The sequence below is a fragment of the Lathyrus oleraceus genome, chromosome 3 (assembly GCF_024323335.1).
Source record: "Lathyrus oleraceus cultivar Zhongwan6 chromosome 3, CAAS_Psat_ZW6_1.0, whole genome shotgun sequence".
NCBI classification, from domain to species: domain Eukaryota; kingdom Viridiplantae; phylum Streptophyta; class Magnoliopsida; order Fabales; family Fabaceae; genus Lathyrus; species Lathyrus oleraceus.
This window is the reverse complement of record NC_066581.1, coordinates 66,591,701-66,597,404: the sequence shown is the minus strand read 5'-3', so window position 1 is coordinate 66,597,404 and position 5,704 is coordinate 66,591,701. Positions and strand designations below refer to the sequence as shown.

Sequence of the window (5,704 nt, the reverse complement as noted above, 5' to 3'; positions counted from 1 at the left end):
CAAGATACTACCTTTGATCTCTTTCTGAAATCGATATTCGATATCATACCCTGGTAACAACATCTGCCAACGGGCAATCCTCCCAGTTAAAGCAGGCTTCTCAAATATATACTTGATCTGATCCATTTTGGATATCAACCAAGTGGTATGATTCAACATATACTGACGCAGACGCTTAGCAGCCCACGCCAATGCGCAACAAGTTTTCTCAAGCATAGAATACCGAGTCTCACAGTCGGTGAACTTCTTACTGAGGTAGTAGATCGCAAATTCTTTCTTTCCAGTCCCATCTTGCTGACTTAGAACACAACCCATACTCTCATCAAGCACAATCAAATACATGATCAACGGTCTTCCTTCAACAGGCGGAGACAAAATCGGAGGTTCAAGCAAATATTCTTTGATACTGTCAAAAGCTTTCTGGAAGTCTTTGGTCCAATCACAATACTGATCTTTTCGAAGAAGCTTGAATATAGGCGCACATGTGGCAGTCATGTGGGAAATGAATTTGGAAATATAATTCAAGCGGCCGAGAAAAACTCTTACTTGCTTCTCAGTTTTGGGCGCAGGCATCTCTTGTATTGCTTTGACCTTGGCAGGATCAACTTCAATACCCTTCTCGCTAACAATAAAGCCCAACAATTTACCAGAACGAACACCAAAAGTACACTTATTGGGATTCAAGCGGAGTTTATATTTCCTCAAATGCTGGAATAGCTTCAACAAATGCTCAACATGTTCCTCTTCATTAATTGATTTAGCAATCATGTCATCGACATAAACTTTAATCTCTTTATGCATCATATCATGAAAAAGAGTAGTCATTGCTCTTTGGTAAGTTGCACCGACATTCTTTAGACCGAAAGGCATCACTCTATAATAGAATGTTCCCCAAGGTGTAATGAATGTGGTCTTCTCCATATCTTCGGGTGCCATCTTGACCTGATTATATCCGGAAAATCCATCCATAAACGAAAAGACTTTGAATTTGGCAGTATTGTCTACCAACATATCAATGTGTGACAGAGGGAAATCATCTTTCAGACTGGCTTTATTCAAATCTCTATAATCGACACACATGCGTACCTTTCCATCTTTCTTCGGCACGGGCACAATATTGGCCACCCGTTGTGGATACTCAACAGTTACAAGAAAACCAACATCAATCTGTTTATGCACTTCCTCTTTAATCTTCACAGCCATATCAGGATGCGTTCTTCTCAACTTCTGCTTGACTGGCGGGAATTCTGGCTTCAACGACAATCTATGCTCCACAATTTCAGAATCTAAATCAGGCATGTCTTGATAGGACTGATCACACCGAATTACACCGTGTTTTTGACTCGAATTTCACATGTTTACTAGGACTTTATTATCATTTTATTTGTATTATGCTCTCTTTTCTCTTGTTTTCAGATATTTAGCACTTTCAGACTCTTTTGGAAGAAACGAAGTAAAAAGACCTAAAATTAGGGTTTTTCGGCAAAATTACACACATGGTGTTGCACATGGTGGCCGCTATAGGGGAAGCCATGAGTCACCAGCCCTCAACCAGGAGGTAACCGCCACGTTCCCATGATTCACCCCATTTACACACATGGCGGGCGCCATGAAGGGATGGCGGGCGCCACCTTTGTAAATCACGTTCCCACTAAAGCCCACTAAGGAGAAGTTGGAGGGCACCATGGTCTTTACAAACTGCTGAGAATCTCTATAAATAGCTCATTTCATTTCGTTTTCTAGCATCCAACTTAGTTTTACAACACTAAGCATATAGTTATCATTTGTAATAGCGATAATCCGTCACATCGGGGGGTTATCGCACCATTGTGAGATTGAGTTGAGTCACTTCGAGTCGCTGTTGTCTTTAGCTTCAGGAGTCGGAGGTTTATTCTTGTACCATAATCGAAGCCTCCGTTTGGAGCAGGTTCTTATTTATTGCTTTATTTATTTATTTTCCGCATCGCTTTTATTTTATTTATTTTCCGCATCGCTTTTGTTTTATTTATTTTCCGCATCGCTTTTATTTTATTTATTTTCCGCACTCGCTTTATTTTATTTATTTCCCGCACTCGCTTTATTTTATTTATTTCCCGCACTCGCTTTATTTTATTTATTTCCGGCATCGCTTTTATTTTATTTATTTCCCGCACTCGCTTTACTTTATTTATTTTCCGCACTCGCTTTATTTTATTTACTTTACGCACTTTACTCGCTCTTTATGCCTCACATTCTAAAACAAACTTTTCATCATGATTAACACCGTTGTGTTCGTTTGTGTTACCATGTCTGGCTAAATCTTTTAAAGGTTAGAATGTAAGGATCGCGATTAAAGTAATGTTTCACATATTGTAATCTGTAGAAATACTTTAAAGGCTTTTTTGATTTTTAACTTGAGTTTTCTAAAACAAACCTGGTTAGTTTTAATTATTCTAGGAGTGCGAAAGTACCCTGGCTTAGTAACTAGGAATCTTTATCACTTTAAGGAAAAACTATTTTTGAAACTGTTTTCGGACGCGTTGATAGGTTTAAAATCAGTAAACTCCTTGTGTAAACTTTCCAAATCAAAATCACTTTTCAACTAAGTTTACGAGTCTCATTTCTTAAAAATAGGTTTACTACTTTAGCGTTCTGCGCACCTTTTATAAGTGACAATAAAAGGCCTTAATTTAAGGGTAAACTCGGTTCTGAATACGCGAAAGCGACAGTTCCCGTTAAATGGATTCTTTTCAAGAGTAGAAAATATTGCCTCATAAGTAGTTCTATTTAGACAATCGAAACATCACTTAACCGACGTGAATTACATTCAACCTGTCTTTACCTGCATTTATTATTTACCGTTATTTTGCAAACCCAATATCTCTTTTATACCGCCTTAGATAAACACCGTAACGATAGTATTCGATAGATTGACGATTGGTCTCTGTGGGATCGATATTCTTTTATATTACTTTGACGTTATTCTTGCACTTACGAATCAACACGATAAAGTTTTTGGCGCCGTTGCCGGGGACCAACTTTGTCAAATTTCGTACCCCGTTATTACACCGTATAGACTAAGGCATTATAGCGGGTAAATGCGAAGAACCCGTAGTACCGGAAATTTAGTAGATCCTTTAGCGGAACCCGAACGTTATACTCGTACATGCCTCTTACTCATCCGAATTAAGAAAGCTATGGCCGAGAATCACGATAGGCGACCTCTTAAGGAATTCGCCCAACCCTCTGATGAGGAACCTAGTTCGAGTATAGTAAACCCCCTTATACCTGCTAACAACTTCGAACTAAAACTGTCTTTGTTGCAATTAGTGCAACAAAACCAATACATGGGTCTCGCTACAGAGAACCCAAATCAACATTTAAAAGTTTTTATCCAACTAGCCGACACCTTTAAATCTTACGGCACTTCACCCGATGCGATCCGTTTAAGATTATTCCCTTTCTCCCTCAGGGATAGAGCACGTTCATGGCTAGATTCACTTCCAGCTAATTCAATAACTACCTGGGAAGACCTTAGGAGAGTATTCCTTGCTAGATATTTCCCCCCTAGTAAGACTGTTGTTCTTCGAAACCAAATAACGAGATTTGCTCAAAACCAAGGAGAATCGCTTTTCGAAGCTTGGGAGAGATATAAAGAGCTATTAAGAGTCTACCCTCACCATGGCCTAGAACAATGGCTGATCGTTCATACCTTCTACAATGGACTCCATTATAATACCAAGATGAGCATCGACGCTGCCGCAGGTGGCGCGCTGATGAACAAACCTTATCCAGAAGCTTGTGAACTAATTGAGGATATGGCCCAAAACCATTATCAATGGGGAACTGAACAAGCATCAATAGAGAAAAAGGAGACCCAAGGTGGAATACATGAGGTAAGCTCTCTAGACATGATGCAGGCAAAAATGGACGCTTTATCCCTTAGGATCGAACATATGTCTACAAACACTAACACCGTAGTAGTAGTCCACACAGAGTGCGAACTCTGTGGATGTAAAGGACACGAATCAGTGGAGTGTAACCTTTTGAACGAACTAAATACCGACCAAGTGAATTACGCCCAAGGTAACCCGTTTTCAAACACTTACAACCCTGGATGGAAGAATCATCCAAATTTCTCTTATAGAAACCAGAACCATATCCAAAATAATGCACCCCAGAGACCGCAAGGTTATCAAGCCCAAAAACCAAATCAACCTATGCAAGCTGTGCCCCAGAAGTCTAACCTTGAGAAGATCATGGAAAGCTTTATATCGGGCCAGACTCAGCAAAATAAAGAATTCCTAAACCAAAACATTCTCGTAAACGAACTTATAACACAATTAGAAACCAAGGTTGATCAGATAATCACTCACAACAAGATGCTTGAAACCCAGATCTCACAGGTAGCACAAAACCAAGCCCCACAAACTACACCTGGAGGTCAATTTCCTGGACAACCTCAACCAAACCCCCAAGGGCAAGCTAACGCTATCTCGTTACGAAGTAGGACCCTTACGAAGAGCCTCAGGACCCAGCAATGAGCGAGTCCAAAACTTCTAAAGAGAATATGCCTACCAACCAAGAAGAGGAACTAGAGGAAATCGAGAAACAAACCAACCAAGAAGGGGAAGCCAAGGATAAAACTTACAAACCACCGCCCCCGTACCCGCAAAGACTTAAACAAACCAAAGTCGACAACAAATATCAAAAATTTATAAAAGTGATAGAAAAGCTTCATGTAGAGATTCCTTTCACCGAAGCTATCACCCAAACTCCGTCTTACGCCAAATTTCTCAAAGACATCTTAACTAACAAGCGTAGGCTCGACGATCCAAAACCCTTGGAATGCAACTTTATTTCTGAGGATAAACTTGCCAAAAAGGAGAAAGACCCTGGCAGTTTTTCTATACCTTGCATTTTAGGAAACCATGTGATCGACAAAGCTTTCCTAGACTTAGGCGCTAATGCAAGTTTAATGCCCTTAGCTACATGTAAGAGGCTAAAATTAGGAGAGTTACAACCAACTAAGATGTCCCTTCAATTAGCCGATAGGTCTGTTAAGTATCCCGTAGGCATTCTAGAAGACATCCCAGTTAAGATCGGTCAACTTTATATCCCAACAGACTTTATGGTCATGGATATAAAAGAAGACGGAGATATCCCTATCCTTCTAGGTAGACCATTCTTATCAGCAACTGGAGCTATAATAGATGTCAAAAAAGGGAAATTAACCTTTGAAGTAGGGGACAAAAAGATCGAGTTCATTCTTTTGAAATTCCTGATGGCACCAATTCTAGGAGACGCATGTTATGCGATCGATATCATAGATGAGTGCATAAGAGAATTTGATCAGGGAGAACCTAAGATCGAACCATTTTCAAACTCGGATGAAAAGGATGACGAGTTAGAGGAAACAGAACCTCTCACTAACGAATGTATGGATCTTACTCCAGACCCTTCACCTAATTCTCAAAAACCAGCCCAAGAACTTAAGGAACTACCCAAGAACCTAAGATATGAGTTTTTGGATGAAGAAATGAACCGCCCAGTAATAATTAGTGCCACCTTAAACCAAGACGAGACGAATCGACTCTTGAACATTTTAAGAAGATACCCCTCTGCCTTAGGGTACAACATCTCTGATTTAAAAGGTATTAGCCCATCCGTGTGTATGCACCGGATCTCACTAGAGGAGGATTCAAAACCTTCCAGAGAACATCAG

General features: G+C 40.0%; 1 non-coding gene across 1 annotated transcript; it reads right to left on the bottom strand.

Annotated features, from left to right (window-relative positions):
- Nucleotides 1–3,560: 3,560 nt before the first annotated feature.
- LOC127133675 (small nucleolar RNA R71) lies at nt 3,561–3,667 on the bottom strand. Its single transcript, XR_007807626.1, has one exon. It is a non-coding gene; the product is annotated as a small nucleolar RNA R71 (small nucleolar RNA).
- Between the last annotated feature and the right edge of the window lie 2,037 nt (nt 3,668–5,704).